This window comes from Schistocerca americana, chromosome 11, assembly GCF_021461395.2.
Source record: "Schistocerca americana isolate TAMUIC-IGC-003095 chromosome 11, iqSchAmer2.1, whole genome shotgun sequence".
NCBI classification, from domain to species: Eukaryota; Metazoa; Arthropoda; class Insecta; order Orthoptera; family Acrididae; genus Schistocerca; species Schistocerca americana.
In genome coordinates, this window is record NC_060129.1 from 31,187,041 (window position 1) to 31,205,878 (window position 18,838).

An 18,838-nucleotide genomic window follows, 5' to 3' on the forward strand; every position below is an offset into this window, starting at 1 on the left:
TAACGCATCATCCAGTGTCTGCGCGTACCATTCGACATCGTTTACAGCAGAGTGGTCTGTCCGCAAGACGTCCATTGCTTCGTCTACCATTGACGCAAAACCACAGACGTCTCCGTCGCCAATGGTGTGATGACAGACGGATGTGGACGGCAGAATGGAATGACGTTGTCTTTACTGACGAGGCACGCTTCTGTCTGCAGCACCACGATGGTCGGATTCGAGTGTGGAGACACCGTGGAGAGAGCATGCTGGACAGCTGCATTATGCACCACCACACTGGTCTTGCACCGGGTATTATGGTATGGGGCGGTATTGGATATTACTCTCGCACGCCTCTAGTACGCATTGCCGGTACTTTAAATAGCCGGCGCGACATATCCGAGGTGCCAGTTAGTTGTCCTTCCTTACCTTCAAGGCTCGGCCACAGCCATATTTCAACAGGATAATGCGCGACCACACGTGGCACGCCTTGTCCAAAGGTTCTTCGTCAATAACCAGATTGAATTGCTTCCCTGGCCGGCTCGCTCTCCGGATCTTTCGTCGATAGAAAACATGTGGTCCATGGTTGCTCAATGAGTGACCCAGATTACATCCCCAGCTGCCACACCAGATGATCTTTGGCAACGTGTGGAAGCTGCTTGGGCTGCTGTACCCCAGGAACACATCCAACGTCTCTTTGACTCAATGCCGAGACGTGTGGCAGCGGTGATCTCCAACAATGGCGGCTACTCTGGCTACTGATTCTGGCAGGAACCACATGTCACATACGTCTGTAAACGTAATCATTTGATACTTGGTCAACATGTTATCTACAAAATAAATTTTGTTGTGCTACCTCTTGTCTTTCTTGGTGTTGCATTTACGGTGGCCAGCAGTGTATGTTTACCTCCTCTCCTGGAATCAGTATAAGAGCGGCAATCAGAAATACACATCAGGCTGTCTGCCATAATGACTCACTGGGAGAGGTCTATTCGAGATAGAGTCGTCGCTCTCACTGAAGAAGGAGGATGTTCCATCAGAGAAGCTGGCAGACGGTATGGCGTACCACATACCACTGCAACGAGATGGTGGAGGATCTGCCTTGAAGGAGGCATCACCAACAGGGCTCCTGGCTCAGGCAGGAAGAGAGTGATCTCACAGCAGGAAGACAGGGACCTAGTGTCTAGGAGCAGAGAAAATCCCTTCCTGAACGCGAAGCAGTTGTAGCGGCATACCAACTTCCCCAGCTCCAGTGAGACGATTCGCCGAAGGCTGAGAGACGCTGGACTGCATGCACGACGATCTGCCGTGAAACAAGAGATCAGTGAAGACAACGTTTTATACCGGCTAGCATTGGCGGAGCTCCATATGAGGGCGTCGTGGGACAACGTCATTTTCACTGATGAGAAGGTGTTTTCCACCAGTAACGACGGTCCACGAATCGTTTACAGGCCGCACGGGACTCGCCATCGACGCGAATATGTAACCACGACGAGAAGAAGTGGCCGGCTATCTGTTACCTGCTGGGGTTGGATTTCTGCGAGAGGGACGGAAATTCTTCACATGACAGAAGGAACTCTGGACAGCGTGCAGTATGTCCACATATTGGAAAATGTGATGATTCCGTCAGTGCGAATGCTGCACGCAGAAGGGGACGTCACATTGAAAGAGGACCATTGTCCCATTCACAAGTCAGCATTTGTTCAGCAGCGGCTCTCCACGATTGGCGTCAACGTCATGGACTGGCCGCCACGGGCGGCTGATATGAACCCCACGGAAAACATGTGGGCTGAGGCCGCCAGAACATTGACAGAGAACTGGCCACGAAACCAACCAACTACTGCGGACGCTCTTTGAGACTGCGTCCTGGAATCCTCGGAGAAAGTTCCTTCTTCAGGCTGTTACATCCGACGCCTTATACATTCTATGCCAAGACGCATGATAGAAGTACAAAATAATGAAGGATTCTGGATAAAATATTAGAGTCCTTAAAATGTTTTGTTATGTCTTCTTTTTCGTCATTTTTCCTCATTGGGAGCTAGTGGAAGAGCGCGTGGCAACAGAAAAGATACAATATGGGTTAGTTTTCCTATGAGCTGCCTTTTTAATTCAAGTGGGTTTCTTTGAATATACAGTTTGTTAAATTATCTATTTTTGATTTCATTTACACCCTCTCTAGATACTTACAAACTAATCACCGAAGTTGGACTCTGTCAAAGTAGTTTTTATTATTTCAAATACATCTCTCTCTTCCCTTCCATCCATGAATACACCCTCCATCCTCCACACAACACGCAAACGATTTAATATTATGTTTACTCGTTGTTAATATCTCCTCTATTCTCTCTCTCTCTCTCTCTCTCTCTCTCTCTCTCTCTCTCTCTCTCTCTCTCTCTCTCACACACACACACACACACACACACACTCTCTCTCTCTCTCTCTCTCTCTCTCTCTCTCTCTCTCTGACACTACCGCCGCAAGTGCCCTTTTATTTCATTCCCCCAACCGTATTCTTTGATCTCTCCTTCCCTATAACCCATTCTTCGTTCTGAAAACAGTCCCTCCTTATGTCTCGGTCCTGAGATAAAACGAACTGTGGCGCACATCTAAGTAAGCAATACTCTGCAAGCATTTCACGCTTATATTTTGCACTTCTGCACTTCTATCCATTCCCAGATCCCGCTCTCCTTCCTGTTACTCGTCACTTGACATCTGCATCTACATCTAAATGAATACTGTGCAATTCATAATTATGTGCTAGGCAGGGGGTTCTGTGGCCTGTTGGATTAATCTTCTAATGATGTGTAAAACGTGTAGGTTCACATCTCACGTCAGGCGTAGATTTTTAACACACACAAGTAACTCTCCTTCACCCCTAGTAACGCCAAGTGCAGAACGCCAGTAAGTACCGTAGTTCAATATCCTCAGTAAAGGTAACATCCCTTCGCTGTCGACTGGGGCAGAGCCGCATTCGTTTGACCTGTGACAGATGGAGAAACCCCGGAAGGCAGAGACTCTGTCACCAGCAAGCCGTCGTAAACTAGAAAACGTATTTCATTTAGTGAACCAATGACCATGGAAGTTTACAAGGCTCTTACTTTATTTTAAACTGAGACGTTGAAAATTGTGGTGCTGGACTGGGATTCGAATTAGATTTCACTATGTTCCCCTAGATTGCAAACTCTTCTAGGCCTCCTCGAAAGGCACCTATCTGGTTTCGAATCCTAATCAGCACAAAATATTCATTATTTCATTTCAAGCCCTTTCATGTGCACTCCGAACTACTAGTGAAAAATAGTTGCATTTCCAAAGTCTCTTCGTACGTTGTCAGCTGTAACGTCTTCGTTTCAACTCACAGCCACATGATGAGCGTTTATATCATCACAAGATCAAACGTTTCCTTACATCTTTTCAAATTCAAACATCCCCCTTCATCCTACTGGCAAAAACGGATGTGGGTTTGACGTTGTGTTCGTTGTGATCACCAACGACGATATGTTGTGGCTGGCTCTGAGCACTTTAGGACTTAACTTCTGACGTCATCAGTCCCCTAGAACTTAGAACTACTTAAACCTAACTAACCTAAGGACGTCACAAACATCCATGCCCGAGGCAGGATTCGAACCTACGACCGTAGCGGTCGCCCAGTTCCAGACTGTAGCGCCTAGAACCGCTCAGCCACCCCAGCCGGCGATATGTTGTTGATTCAACTTCTAGCCAGCAGAGTATTTTCCATCACATCATTGAAAGTGCGAACATGCCACTCCTAGCTATTATTCGAAAAGAATTTGATAGTTAAAATGCCTTCATGACCACGTATGCGGGGTTTGAATTCCATTCAGCATTCAGTCCGGAACCGCGTGACTGCTACGGTCGCAGGTTCGAATCCTGCCTCGGGCATGGATGTGTGTGATGTCCTTAGGTTAGTTAGGTTTAAGTAGTTCTAAGTGCTAGGGGACTGATGACCACAGATGTTAAGTCTCATAGTGCTCAGAGCCATTTGAACCATTCACCACAGAACTTTTCGTCGCCTGATGTCTAGCTAAACATGCGCACATCTCGCTACTGGTGAACCAACAATAGCTATTTATCGTCTGTTCCTGGCTAGAAAAAGACGGCCCTAGATGCTGGGTCCGAATCCCAGTCAGGCAAAAACAAGTATATCGTTATTTAAGGTTCCAGCATCTCGGTGTTAGTGAAAGCATTTGATATTTAACTTCTGATTTTACATACTTCGTTAACAAACCGATTAGGTGCTGGGTTCACATCCATGTCACAAGCTTTACGTTATGGCATTTCAATTTTAAACATGAGCATACCTTGTTCATTGTGAATGACACCAAATGAAACGTCGTTGGAGGTAGTTCCCAGGAAGGTAACTGTTATGACAGGATTCGCAGTTCAGTACACAACTTTTCGTCATTTATTTTCAGGATCTGATTTGATAACTGATACTGGTGCAAACGTCTATACTTCACGTCTCTTTATGCCTAGTAATCGGGTCTCAATAAGGTACAAACAAAGCTTAGCTTAGTTAGCAATGGCTATAGGTGCTGGGGTTGAATCCAGATCCAGAACTACGACGTTGGTCATGTCATTTAAAGTTCACGTAGCTGTTGGTGTGTCATGAAGAACAATGATATTAATGGTGATTCGCTGTTAATGTTGAGATTTCCGTAGAGTGCTTGTTGCCGTTAATCGCATTTTTTTACTGGTTCGTCCAATACCCAGTTTCCAGAGCAACTCGCCACTGAGCGACGTTCGGCACGTGAATGGAAAACCTTTAGGAGAGCGAAAGACTTTTTTCCAATTGCTGTACAGCTTTGTAACTCCATATATTGTCTCAAGTATTTAATTTTGACTAAGGATTGCTGTACGATATATGTAAAATAATCCGTTTCTCAGAACTTTTGGAATGTCACTTGTTGTAATTAAGGTTAGTTTATGAGTGTTATGAGGTGTCTCATCGCTAAGAATATGTTTTCTAATATCTTTTGTATGACGATATTAGTTGATGCTTCGACTGACTGCCATAAAGACCTTTGGACTCTAGTAGTCTCTTGCGGTACCCATTGTGTGTAGTCAAACGACTGTACCCACGGGGTTTTGGTGTTTAGAGGACCTGCAACACAGCTACATTATGTTGGTTGTATTCAGCAGTGACCCACTTTTTTTGCTGTCACATGTACCTGATCTTTGAAACCACATCCCAATTAGGGCAGAGTTGCTAAGCTTAATCTACTATGTACTATTGGCGTCTTTAATTTCTCTTTAATACACTGGCTTTACGTAGTAAATTTTCTCTCATACACAGAACATTTCTGTGAATGTTGCATACTACTTGTGTTTCGATGCTTCGATGTAAATATCGAAACTTGCAGCTGCTGTTTAGGAGATTATCCACTTACGGTTCTGGAGGGAATATTTAGCAGCTTTCAGCTTAGTCAATATTGGCAACAAATGAAGCTATGTCGTTGTCAGGTCGTAAGGAACCGATAGCACCCATTTGTTCAGACATATTATGCTTAACCGTTCCTCAGCGTACACCATAACGTCACACACGTTAAGTTAGTCTTGTGCCACTGACATACAGGGTGATTCAAAAAGAATAGCACAACTTTAAAAATGTGTATTTAATGAAAGAAACATAATATAACCTTCTGTTATACATCATTACAAAGAGTATTTAAAAAGGTTTTTTTTCACTCAAAAACAAGTTCAGAGATGTTCAATATGGCCCCCTCCAGACACTCGAGCAATATCAACCCGATACTCCAACTCATTCCACACTCTCTGTAGCATATCAGGAGTAACAGTTTGGATAGCTGCTGTTATTTCTCGTTTCAAATCATCAATGGTGGCTGGGAGAGGTGGCCGAAACACCATATCCTTAACATACCCCCATAAGAAAAAATCGCAGGGGGTAAGATCAGGGCTTCTTGGAGGCCAGTGATGAAGTGCTCTGTCATGGGCTGCCTGGTGGCCGATCCATCGCCTCGGGTAGTTAACGTTCAGGTAGTTACTGACAGATAAGTACCAATGTGGTGGCGCTGTGGAATTTGCAGCTCTCTGCTAGCTCTGCGAGTCGATTTTCCTGGGCTGCGAACAAATGCTTGCTGGATGCGTGCTACATTTTCATCACTCGTTCTCGGCCGTCCAGAACTTTTCCCTTTGCACAAACACCCATTCTCTGTAAACTGTTTATACCAACGTTTAATACACCACCTATCAGGAGGTTTAACACCATACTTCGTTCGAAATGCACGCTGAACAACTGTCGTCGATTCACTTCTGCCGTACTCAATAACACAAAAAGCTTTCTGTTGAGCGGTCGCCATCTTAGCATCAACTGACGCTGACGCCTAGTCAACAGCGCCTCAAGCGAACAAATGTACAACTAAATGAAACTTTATAGCTCCCTTAATTCGCCGACAGATAGTGCTTAGCTCTGCCTTTTGTCGTTGCAGAGTTTTAAATTCCTAAAGTTGTGGTATTCTTTTTGAATCACCCTGTATATTGAAACCAGAAAAAAACCGACGAAATCGATATTGTAACTTCGTCTTATTTATTTTTGTGCATGTTATTCAGCTCTCGCTGTGTGCACTGCGTTATTTGGGAAGTAAGGACACGTCTCTAGTTAGTAACGGTGGCAAACTTTTGCCCACGGCTGAATCTCCGTTTGCAAACCAGACACGCTATCAAATCGGGTCCCCCTATATAATGAGGCGAAGATGTAATTTGACAAACTCGTTTAAATGTTCTACTTTTTACTTCCATTGGTTAGAGGAATCGACTGAAAGTACATAGTGTTGTCTCCCTTAACTGACAGAAAACACAATAAGAAATGTTACGTGCTTGTGAATAATCTACAGCTAACTAGAATCCTTCATCTCTCATCGTCGTAATCACATTTCTCTCCGCATCACAGCTCTGTAATTCGTGAGTATGATATAAACGAACAATTAAAATGATGCGACGTTTATCAGTTTCCGCGTGAACAGCTGGGAACGGAGCTGCTCGCGACGGCATACTTGCGTCAGACGCCCACGTATTCTTGGCGAGTTAAACTTGAATAACAATTCTAGATTTCTTTGAAAACGTCCGTCGTCTTTTCTTTTGGGGACCGTATCACTGCCGCCGTGCTGCTGGAGAAGGTGTCGATGTCTGCGACGCTGTTTCCCCACAATGAGACAGTATATTCGTCCAATTGCTCTGACGCTAAGACAATAGGCACTGTCCAGGTTGGAACTACTGTTGCTAAATCTGTTCTCTGACGCCTCTCTGATGACAGAAAATGCAAAGCCCTTTTATTACGTAAAACAATATCTGCATCCCTCGATATTGCGTTGATAACAGTACTGTAGGTGATTCTGTCTAAAACAGTGGTGTGTACTGTTGTAATTAGTTAAGTCAAGTAGAAAATGACGAAGAATGTTAAAAATATGGCATCCTTACCAGAATTAACTGTTCTCTTCGCTTCAGTTGCGTTACATGTACTCAGGTCTCGGGGGGCGTTTGTTGCTGATACACTGTGGTGACGTCATAACATCGACACTGGCGCGACTCATTCATTACGAACGGTCCTGCACTGCCGCCTATGCTGCCACTGCAATCGAATGTGTCTGGCCTGACATTCTTCTTACTAAAGTAATGCATTGAGTACTTTAAAAAAGTTTCCTGAAGAAACAATTATTTTCCATTTTAATGCGTCTCATTTTTGCTCTAGTATACGCCTAATACACACTGAAAACGCAAACGGCGGAAGCTTTCCGACTGGTTTTAACTCAGCTGGATACAGCTGCCAACTACATAATCATTAATCATTTTATGTTGCGACTCAGCAAAAGCAACACGCGAGCCCTGTAAACGACATATTTACATTTCTGGGACATCTTTGCCAAAATGGTACTGTGGTGTCTTGCACATTCCGGTCGTACGTAGAAACAGAGTATTCACCGTATCGACGATGGAACCCTGCAAACCATTGCCAAGTGCATGGCAGAGGGTACAAAGTACCATGACACCTGTTAGAATTTTTTCCCGTTCCAGTCGCATATGACGGATGAGGCAGGTAGCGACACGTCACAGATGAACAACGTGTCTGTAATCATCACTTGACGGTCGTCTGTGAAATGTTGTAAGCGGGCTCTCGTGGGACAGTTTGCGTATGTCTTCAAGAGTCTGCAAGTTCGGGTTTCTTGACGTTTCTGACGCGATCTCCCACGAGTGACAGAAACGGTCCTTGCGGCCTTCCAGAGCCCCTTGCTTGTCCTCTTTGGTGCGGCTCCCACACGCCTGGACCACATTCCAGGACGGGAGGCGCGAGCGACTTGAGAGTGGTCGCTCTCCCTGGGCTGACCGCGCCTCCCCAGTGTCCTGCCTACGGTCCCAAGTGTGGCTCGTGTCTCGCCTGCCACTGGGCCTCTGTGGTCGTCACATTCCACGTACCTACAAACAGCTGCTCCCGGATATTTGCGCTAGTTGGACCATTCCAACTGTTGATCATAGATCCGGCATTCATACGATACTTGCCAAGTGCGCAATTTCACATTCCTGTACATTGTAAGTCAAGTGGCAATCTTTGTACCGCTTCGTAATCTTTTCACGACCTTATTGAGTATTTCTGCAGCTTTGTTTTGCGACAGTATATCAGTAGCTACTGATCGCGAAAGTCCTGTCTCTGTGATAGACCTACGATGACGTCATAATATCGACTACCACGAAGTATTTATCACGAGAAATTCTGCAGTGTGACGTATACTATAGTGAGCTTGGCTTTCTATTCCTCTCACCAAGGTAACACATTTAGCACTCTAAAAGATTAATGCTTTCATCACGAAACCAAGTTGTCTTTCGACTTGAATCTGTCTACATTCTGTTATAATATAGTTCTGCTACACATTGAAAACAAACGATGGAAATCTGTTCGACCGTTTCTTACGCACCGGGTTAAAAGCGCCGAATGTATACTTTTTTGCTGCTTTATTCTTGCTTCGACAATCGGACCACGTGACCTGTGCTACATGTCACCATTGCTGTAGCATCTTCCGTCTTGAAATTCTGCTCAAGTCTGCTCCATATTCCGAACGTACATTAAAACAGTTACGCAGTTTTCTTTACGACTATGTGAAACGAATTCTACTCTCCTAAACTGTGCCATCCGTCGTGCTTAAATAGTTGACATCACAAAATTGTTTCACAGATCGGCGCGATTGGTATGTCTACTTCTTCTTTCAAGATCGTTGACCACTATGGGACAAAGGCACCTGATTTTCATTCAAAATTCTTCCTTGTCTTGCGAAAGGTTTTCGATACAGTTTTGCACGGCCGCCTAATGAACAAAGTAACGAACGTACGGAATATCAGACCAGCTGTATGAGTGGACTGAAGAGTGTCTAGCAAGCGAAACACAACGTGTCACTCAACAGGGAGAGAAGTCTTCAGACGTACAAGCACCTCTGGTAGCGCTGACTGACAACAATCTCCCCTTTCCTGTCGTGAACGGCGCTTCAGAAAAATGATTGTCGGCAGTATCAGCTCTAACTTTCCAAATTTTCTCGCCGTGGTCATTTCGCCAGACGTATGGGGGAGGAAGTAACATGTCGTCCGATTCTTCCGGAAAGTGCTCTCTCGAAATTTCAGTAGGAATCCTCTCCGTGATCCGCAGCGCCTCTCTTGCAGCGCCTGCCTCTGGAGTTTGTTGATCATCTCTGCAACGCTCTCGCGTCGACCAGACGACCCCGTGACGAAAAGCGCCGCTCTCCGTTGGGTCGTCTCCGTCCGTTTTATCTGGTAAGCGTACCAGATTGGTGAACAATGTTGAAGAACCGAACGCACAAGCTCTTTGTAAGCAACATGTTTCGTGGTTGGGTTACATTTCCTTAAGATTCTCCCTACGAATCTCTCTGTCATTCGCTTTTCCTACTAACTGCTTTATTTGATCATTCTACACAGGGTCGCCCTGGGTAGTTACTCCTAGACATTTTACGGTAGATACTGTTTCCATTAATTTGTCATCGGTACTGCAGTTCTACAGTAGTCGATTTCTTTTCCTATGTATGCACAGTATGTTACATTTATTTACGTTCAGAGTCAACTGGCAGAGCAAAATCCTCAAGACTGGCTAAATTCCATGGAAGCTCGAAATTTAGTGTGGACGTCAATGCGAGATACTTTTAATAGTTTCCACAATGAAACATTGTCTCAAAATATGGTAGAGAACCCAGAGAGATTCTGGTCGTATGTAAAGTACACCAGTGGCAAAAAACAGCCAATACCGTCATTGCGCGATAGCGATGGAAATGTTACCGATGTAGGTGCCACTAAAGCGGAGTTACTAAATACAGTTTTCTGTAATTCCTTCAGGAAAGAAGACGAAGTAAATATTCCAGAATTCGAAACCAGAACAGATTTTAGCACGAGTGACATAAAAGTAGATATCTTAGGTGTTGCGAAACAACGCAAATCGCTTAAGAAAGGCAAGTCTTCCGGTCCACATGGTATACCAATCAGGTTCCTTTCAGAGTATGCAGACACAATAGTGCCTTTCTTAGCAATCATATACAACTGCTCACTTGACGGAAGGTCTGTTCCTAAAGACTGGAAAGTAGCACAGGTCACACCAATATTCAAGAAGGGAATTAGGAGCTACTCACTGAATTACAGACCCATATCACTGACATCAATTTGCAGTAGGATTTTGGAGCACATACTGTACTCGAATATTATGAATCACCTTGAAGCAAATTGTAGGTATTGAGTGTGGTGTCACTGCCAGACACCACACTTGCTAGGTGGTAGCTTAAATCGGCCGCGGTCCATTTAGTACATGTCGGACCCGCGTGTCGCCACTGTGTGATCGCAGACCTAGCGCCACCACAAGGCAGGTCTCGAGAGACGATATAGCACTCGCCCCAGTTGTACGAGGAGATTGCTAGCGACCATACGGACGAAGCCTTCCTCTCATTTGCCAAGAGCCAGTTAGAATAGCCTTCTGCTAAGTCCATGGCTACGACCTAGCAAGGCGCCATTAGCCTTAACTACTTTGAGAGATAGTATAAATGTCTCAAGAAGAATGCTGTAGTCATCAACTAATAAAGTTGAGTATAAAGCAGCTACGTACTTTTCTTGCTACCATTCAATAGTTATCCTGTTCCAGAATTGACGCCCGTCGGCGTGAGTGTGTACGCGTGCCAAACTATCGGCTACCCGTCACTGTGGACTGGCTGCCTTGTCAGTCCACTTCATTGGCGACGAGTCTACAAAGGATCTTGTGTTTTGCTTTGCCCTAATTTATTTGTGTCATGGCTTCGCCAGATGTACTGTCCGAATTTTATCGCTTGCAGAATCAGCAGACGCAGGCGTTATTGGATGCCCTTGGACAGCTCGTCCAGGGTCAAAGTGCGCTGCACACCGATGCGGCCGCCGCCGCTTCACCGCTACCGCAGCCACAACCTGCCGTTGCACTGCCTTTTAGGCACTACGACCCGAACCAAGAGACCTGGCAAGAGTGGTCCCGCCAGTTTGCCTTCCACCTCGCTGCCTACAGAATTCAAGGTAATGAGCGGCAGCCGTTTTTGCTTTCTTGTGTCGGTGTGTCCACCTACCGTGTGATAGTGAAATTGTTTCCCCGACGAGACGTAGCAACTCTGTCCTACGAGGAAATTTTGTCTGCATTAGATGTCTATTTCAAAGAAACAGTTAATGTGGTTGCAAAACGGTATACGTTTTTTCGTACAAAACGTACGGCCGGTCAAACTAATAGGGAGTGGGTAGCAACATTGCAAGGACTTACTAGGGACTGTGCCTTTGAATGTGACTGTGGTCTTTCTTATTCAGATACAATGGTGCGTGATGCAATTGCACAGAACGTTTCTGATGTTCGCATACGGGAGCAAATTTTGAAACTAGTTAATCCCTCCCTTCAACAAGTGATAGACATATTGGATAGACAGGACACATTTGACTGTGCTCAGGAATCTTTTGAAACTTCGCCAGCAGTGTGTAACATTAACGGGCCCGCCGGGAGCGCTCGCGCTCCGCGGCCCGGTCAACTGCCCTCGCATACGTCCGCACAGCTGCCGCCGCGCTGAGCCAGGTGTGCCGCGCCAGCACACAAATGCAGTGAAATCATGCCCGCGGTGTGCTACTAGACATTCGCGTGAACATTGCCCGTCACGCCAAGCTATTTGCTTTTTCTGCAATAAGAAAGGACATGTTCAAAGTGTTTGCCAGAAAAAGCTCCGTTCAGACAATCACAATCATTCCAGGCCCTTTGCTTCGCGCCGGAATCGAACCAAGGACACTCAGGCTCATGGACCTTCACCCATGGACATTCATGTCGTTAATTCCACTTCGTCCAGTGCTACTTTCTCTAACAGTGACTGTGTTCGTCCCACAAAAAGAGTGCGTCGACGTCGCCGGAAATCACGTCAATTAGCAAGTGATTCTGTCCATGTGTCTGTTCCAATTGCACAAAACAGTCGCTCTTGTCGTCAGCAGAACAATAAACTTTTTGTGGACTTAGACTTTGAAGGCAAAGTGATACCATTCCAGCTCGATACTGGAGCTGCAGTTTCATTGCTCAATCACGACACGTACAAACAACTGGGCAAACCTCCGTTGCGTTCCACAAATGTTAAGCTAACCACATATTCAGGACAGACAATACCTGTGTTAGGACAGTGCAGCCTTCTTGCCACATACAAGGGACAAACAAAACTGGTGTCATTTTACGTTCTTCGTTCATCTACGGCAGTGAACTTGTTTGGCTTAGATTTATTTCAGTTGTTTAACATGTCTATTGTAAATCAGGTCCTCTCAGTGAATCAGACTGTGCCTTCAGACAGTGTTTCTCGCTTATGTGACGAATTTGCAGACATTTTTGCACCAGGCTTAGGTTGCGCTAAAAACTATGAAGCACATTTGGAACTGAAAGTAAACGCGCAACCGAAATTTTTCAGAGTGTGCAATGTTCCCCACGCCTTGCGTGATGAGGTCGCAAGAACATTAAACGATCTCGAATCACAGGGTGTAATTGAACGTGTGCAAGCTTCTCTCTGGGCCTCACCCTTAGTTATTTTGCCAAAACCTTCCGGAAAATTGAGACTTTGCGTGGACTTCAAGGCCACAGTCAATCCACAACTAGTGACTGCTACTTTTCCTTTGCCCCGCCCGGAAGATCTTTTTGCTAAACTGTGCCCGGGAAAATATTTTTCAAAGTTGGACCTAGCCGATGCGTACTTGCAAATACCTATGGACGCCGAATCCCAGCGCGTATTGGTAGTTAACACGCATCTTGGGTTGTACAGGTTCAAAAGACTGCCATTCGGGTGTGCATCTGCCCCTGCATTGTTTCAGCAATATTTACAAACTATTTGTGCGTCGGTCCCTACTGCAGCAAACTATCTGGACGATATAGTGATCTCCGGACAGACAGAAGAAGATCATCTTGCGAACTTACGAACATTATTTCAGGTCTTGCGACAAAATGGTCTTCGCTTGAGGAAGGACAAATGTGTGTTTTTTGCTCGTGACTTACCATACCTGGGCCATGTCATCAATGCCCAAGGCATACATCCGAGTCCAGAGCACCTCCGTGCCATACAAGATTTACCTTCCCCTTGCAATGTGAAACAGCTACAGAGTGTGTTGGGTAAAATTAACTATTACAATAAATATGTGCGCAATGCCTCTTCCATTTCAGCTCCGCTTCATCGCTTACGCCGTAAAGGTGTTCCGTTCGTCTGGACGACGGAATGCGAACGCGCCTTTCGCCAGTTGAAATCGGCGTTGCTCTCTAATACTTGTCTCACGCCTTTCGATCCCCAGAAACCCCTTTTGTTGATGGTAGATGCATCGGATTTCGGGATCGGTGCAGTGCTTGCGCACAAAGTTGGCTCCCATGATCGCCCTATTGCCTTTGCGTCCAAATTGCTCTCGTCTGCGCAAAGAAATTATTCACAGATAGAGAAAGAAGCTTTGGCTCTCGTGTTTGGTTTTACTAAGTTCCATGATTTCTTGTATGGTCGTCACTTCACCATCATCACAGACCACAAACCTTTGACATCGCTTTTTCATCCGACCAAGCCTGTACCTCCACGTACAGCGCAGAAATTCATTCGCTGGTCTATTTTCCTCTCGCAGTACCGCTACGATATCTTGTATCGGTCCACTGCTAAGCACGGAAACGCCGATGCGTTGTCCCGTTTGCCCGTTGCTGAGGATAAAGCATTCGATTCTTCCGAACTTGCTTGCATGTTCATTGATTCGGAAACCGATGAAGTGGTCGAATCGTTTCCGATTGATTTTCGTCGTGTAGCTACAGCCACAGCTGCTGCCCTGTCCTTGCTACTGTTTTGCGTTTTGTTGCTACGCAATGGCCTTTGTCAAAGTCTCGGATCGAGGATCCGTTGGTTCGCCGATTTTTTGCTCACAAGGAGAGACTTTTTGTTCGACGTGGTGTTTTGTTGTTGCGTTCTGATAATGATCAGTCCAGGGTCGTGGTCCCAGGTTCGTTACAGTCCTCTGTTTTACGGCTTCTTCACCAAGGACATTGGGGTATAGTGCGAACGAAACAACTTGCTCGTCAGCACTGTACTTGGTTCGGAATCGATGCTGCGATTACGAATATGTGTTCTTCTTGCATGGCGTGTGCCGAACAACAATCCGCACCGCCGCGGAAAGTCTTTGCATGGCCAAAAGCCACTTCCCCTTGGCAACGCTTGCACATTGATTTTGCTGGTCCATTCTGGAATGCTCGATGGTTGGTTCTGGTCGATGCCTTCAGTAATTTTCCTTTTGTTGTCCGGATGTCTTCCACGACGTCCTCCGCCACCATCCAAGCGTTGTCTGCTATCTTTTGCATTGAAGGTCTTCCGCAGACTATTGTTTCCGACAATGGCCCACAATTCATGTCCGCAGAATTTCAGTCATTCTGCCAGGCCAATGGTATTCAACATCTGACATCCGCGCCGTTTTCGCCTCAGTCCAACGGTGCCGCTGAACGATTGGTCCGGACTTTCAAGTCACAGATGTTGAAATTGAAAGAGTCGCATTCTCGGGAGGACGCATTGTTGCTCTTTTTGTCTTCGTATCGCTCTCAGCCCCGAAATGGTCGCTCGCCGGCTGAGTTGCTCCACGGTCGTCCTCATCGCACCTTGATGTCTTTGCGGCATCCGCCGCATCAGGTTCCTTTGCAGCGGCAGACTCCTGCTTTCGCTCCAGGCGACGTTGTATTTTATCGCAACTATCGCGGTTCACGGCGTTGGCTCGCAGGGCGCATTCTTCGCTGCCTCGGCCGCGCGATGTATTTGGTTTTGGGGGCCTCTGGTGAGGTGCGTCGGCATCTCAATCAGCTGCGCCTTTGTCGTCGCTCGGGTTCTGCCGCTCCCCGTCTGCTTTCAGCAACGGTGCCGTCCGGTCAGCGCCCTGCGGACCCATCTACTGGCTCGCCTCATCCCCAGGTGTTACCGACGATGCCTTCCCATTTGCCCCATGGCGACACGCCGTCGCAGCCGCAGCCGCAGCCGCCGCCGCCGCCGCCGCCGCCGCCGCCGCCGCCGCCTGTTCTCCCGCCGGCGCCGCCCGCATTCGACGCTTCGCTGCAGCCGCCAAGCGCCTCCCAGGGTCACGCGCCGCCGATCGCTTCCCGTGACCAGCTGTCCTCCGCCATGGAACTCCCGACCGCTCCGGACCACATGACGTCATCGCGCGTCGGCTACCCCGACGCAATGGAGTTCGACACTTCGGCCCCTCATGTTTCTTTACGGGCGCATACACCGCATGTTGACGTGCACCCTGGACTAGCTTTTCAGGCGTTTCCTAGCTCCCCTCGGACCGAATGGCCGGGTGCGGGTGGCACAGCCTCGCCTGTTGTTAGGCTCCCCACCTCGTCGCATACGTCAACATGGGGTCCTCCCCACGGCGGGCGGAAGCCTTATCTCACGACCGTTCGCCGATTTGCGGGGGAGGAATGTGGTGTCACTGCCAGACACCACACTTGCTAGGTGGTAGCTTAAATCGGCCGCGGTCCATTTAGTACATGTCGGACCCGCGTGTCGCCACTGTGTGATCGCAGACCTAGCGCCACCACAAGGCAGGTCTCGAGAGACGATATAGCACTCGCCCCAGTTGTACGAGGAGATTGCTAGCGACCATACGGACGAAGCCTTCCTCTCATTTGCCGAGAGCCAGTTAGAATAGCCTTCTGCTAAGTCCATGGCTACGACCTAGCAAGGCGCCATTAGCCTTACCTACTTTGAGAGATAGTATAAATGTCTCAAGAAGAATACTGTAGTCATCAACTAATAAAGTTAAGTATAAAGCAGCTACGTACTTTTCTTGCTACCATTCAATAGTTATCCTGTTCCAGAATTGACGCCCGTCGGCGTGAGTGTGTACGCGTGCCAAACTATCGGCTACCCGTCACTGTGGACTGGCTGCCTTGTCAGTCCACTTCATTGAGTATGAACGGAAAGTAAAGAATGTAAGACATATTGGCTCATTACCTTCCAGAAGTTGAGAAAACGACCCTAAAGTTCATAACACTCAATCGACTCAAAATCATTGTAAATTGAGCATTTTTCAGCGTCATATATGTTGTCCGAAAACGTCTATTTTCGAGAAATCAAGAAAAGAAACCTTTACGACTGCCGCTTTGACACGCATGGAGGTAAACATGCTCCAGCGAATGCGGCGCTAGGCGAGTGACCAAGACACTTGGTCCGTGACCGAAGATTCCATGTTCGATTCCTACACGGATAATGCAGTTTATGTTTTTGCACGCGTAACTTTCTTCATATCGGATTTGGTTGGAATTGGAGGGTTCATAAGGTACATAAGTCAATAGGGAATAATTAAACGGTAGGTGAAACAATTATCTCTCACAGTTAAAATAGTGGGGGAGTAACCTTCTAAGCTTTGCAGTATGAAAACAGATCCGAAAAGGACTGCTGTGTATCTGTCGCGAGGAACCACAGTAGCTGATCACGGGACGCTTTGTTCATACAGAGAAGCGGCAAAGTGTGGACGGAGATACAAGAACCCGCGCTTGTTCTACCGATTCTTTCATCTGGGGCCCTTACCTGGTAGGACTGACAGAAGAGACACAGAGGATCCAACGAAGAACGGCGCGTTTCGTCACGGTATCGTTTATTTAGGGACAGAACTTTTCAGAAAGCGTCGGATAACATATTACTTTCAACATACATCTCGCGAAATGAGCACAACGAGAAAAGTCTAGAAATTAGAGCCAACACAGAGGCTTACCGACAGCCACTCTTCACACGCGCCATTCACGAGTGGATCCAGAAGTACCCTCTGCCATACACCATCAGGTGGCTTGCGGAGTATTACTGTAGATGTGGATATTACAGCAAATTCTAAGATATATCTGTTTTCTGACAGATTTTTTGGTAGTGAAGGATACTGAGTGCAGCATAAGCACTGTATCAAATAGGGCAGTTGAGGGCGTAAGTTCATGGGCTGAAGAAAATAATTTGATACTAAATCAAAATAAGACTCAGTTTTTACAGTTTCTGGCGAACAACTGAACTAAAACAGACTTTTGATCAGACATAATAGGCATATCATTACTCAGCTCGAACAATCCAAATTCGTAGGTGTTCGGGTAGGTGGTAAGCTGACATAGACAGTGCACTTTCAGTATCTTGTTCAAAACCTTAATAGCGCTGTATTTATTACTGGAAGACTATCTGAAATAAATGATAGCCCAACACGACAATTAGTCTACTTTGCTTATTCTGATTAGCTTATGATTTACGATATTTTATTCTGTTGTACCTTTTCTCATTCTCAAAGGCTTTTCTTGGTTCAGAAAACGGCAGTTAGAACAAAACGTGGTATAACTTCACGAAACTGTGAACGACCCCTCTTCTGGAGTCTGGGAGTTCCAGCGCGGGCCTCTAAATATATATTTCAACTTTGTTTTCTGTTAATAACTTGTGATTTTGCCCAAGAATTAGCAGTCTACACTCAATTAATACTAGGCAGAAATCCACACTGCATTTTGACCGCATCTCATAACTTGGACGTGCAGTATTCTTCATTTTCAATAAATTATCACAAGAATTAAAAAATCTTAACAAGAATCCACGCACTTTCAAGCCTGATCTGAAGATTTTCACGAGTCACTCCTTCTGCACTGACGTGAAGCCTTGGATAATAACTGAGCAAAGTCATGAGTTATATTGTTTATTACACTAGGTATTACTTAGAGGCTTGATATCTGGGTACTATTCGTGTAAATTTTATCTGTTATTAAGGTCTCAGACGTTAGTTTGATGTACCGACTCGTTCCATCGCCGCAGAAAGTTGCTCATCAAGCAAGACGTGTGCAACAACAACAAAAAATAGATAAATTACTTCCATCGTTTTAACCTAATGAAAGATTCGCCTTGACAGATCTATTTTACTGTTTTTATCCATGAAAAGGCATGACTCCAAAATCTAAAGTTTTCGGGGGCGAAGTAAACCATTCTGCTGGTGAGTATATGGAATGTAGGAGGATGGGCTTTCCACTGTTCGAAGAACAGAACGAGACGGATAGTTTGTCAGTAGTGCACTTACTAAGGTTTGCAATCCATTTGGAAAAAAAGTCTAAAATTTTGGTATACGGTCATTTTGTTGAATAAGTAATTGATATGAATGGTCAAGTCATGTTTTAGTTGTTTTAAATTGTTTCTTTTTTTTACGTGTTCAATTTCACAGTACTATAATTTTAATGAAGGTCCATAAAATGGTTTTATCGATCATTATCATCAAAAATAGTAGCAGCAGCAGTGTTACGTACAGGCCATTTCATAAACTCATCGTAGAAATACCTATATTCATGCCAAAT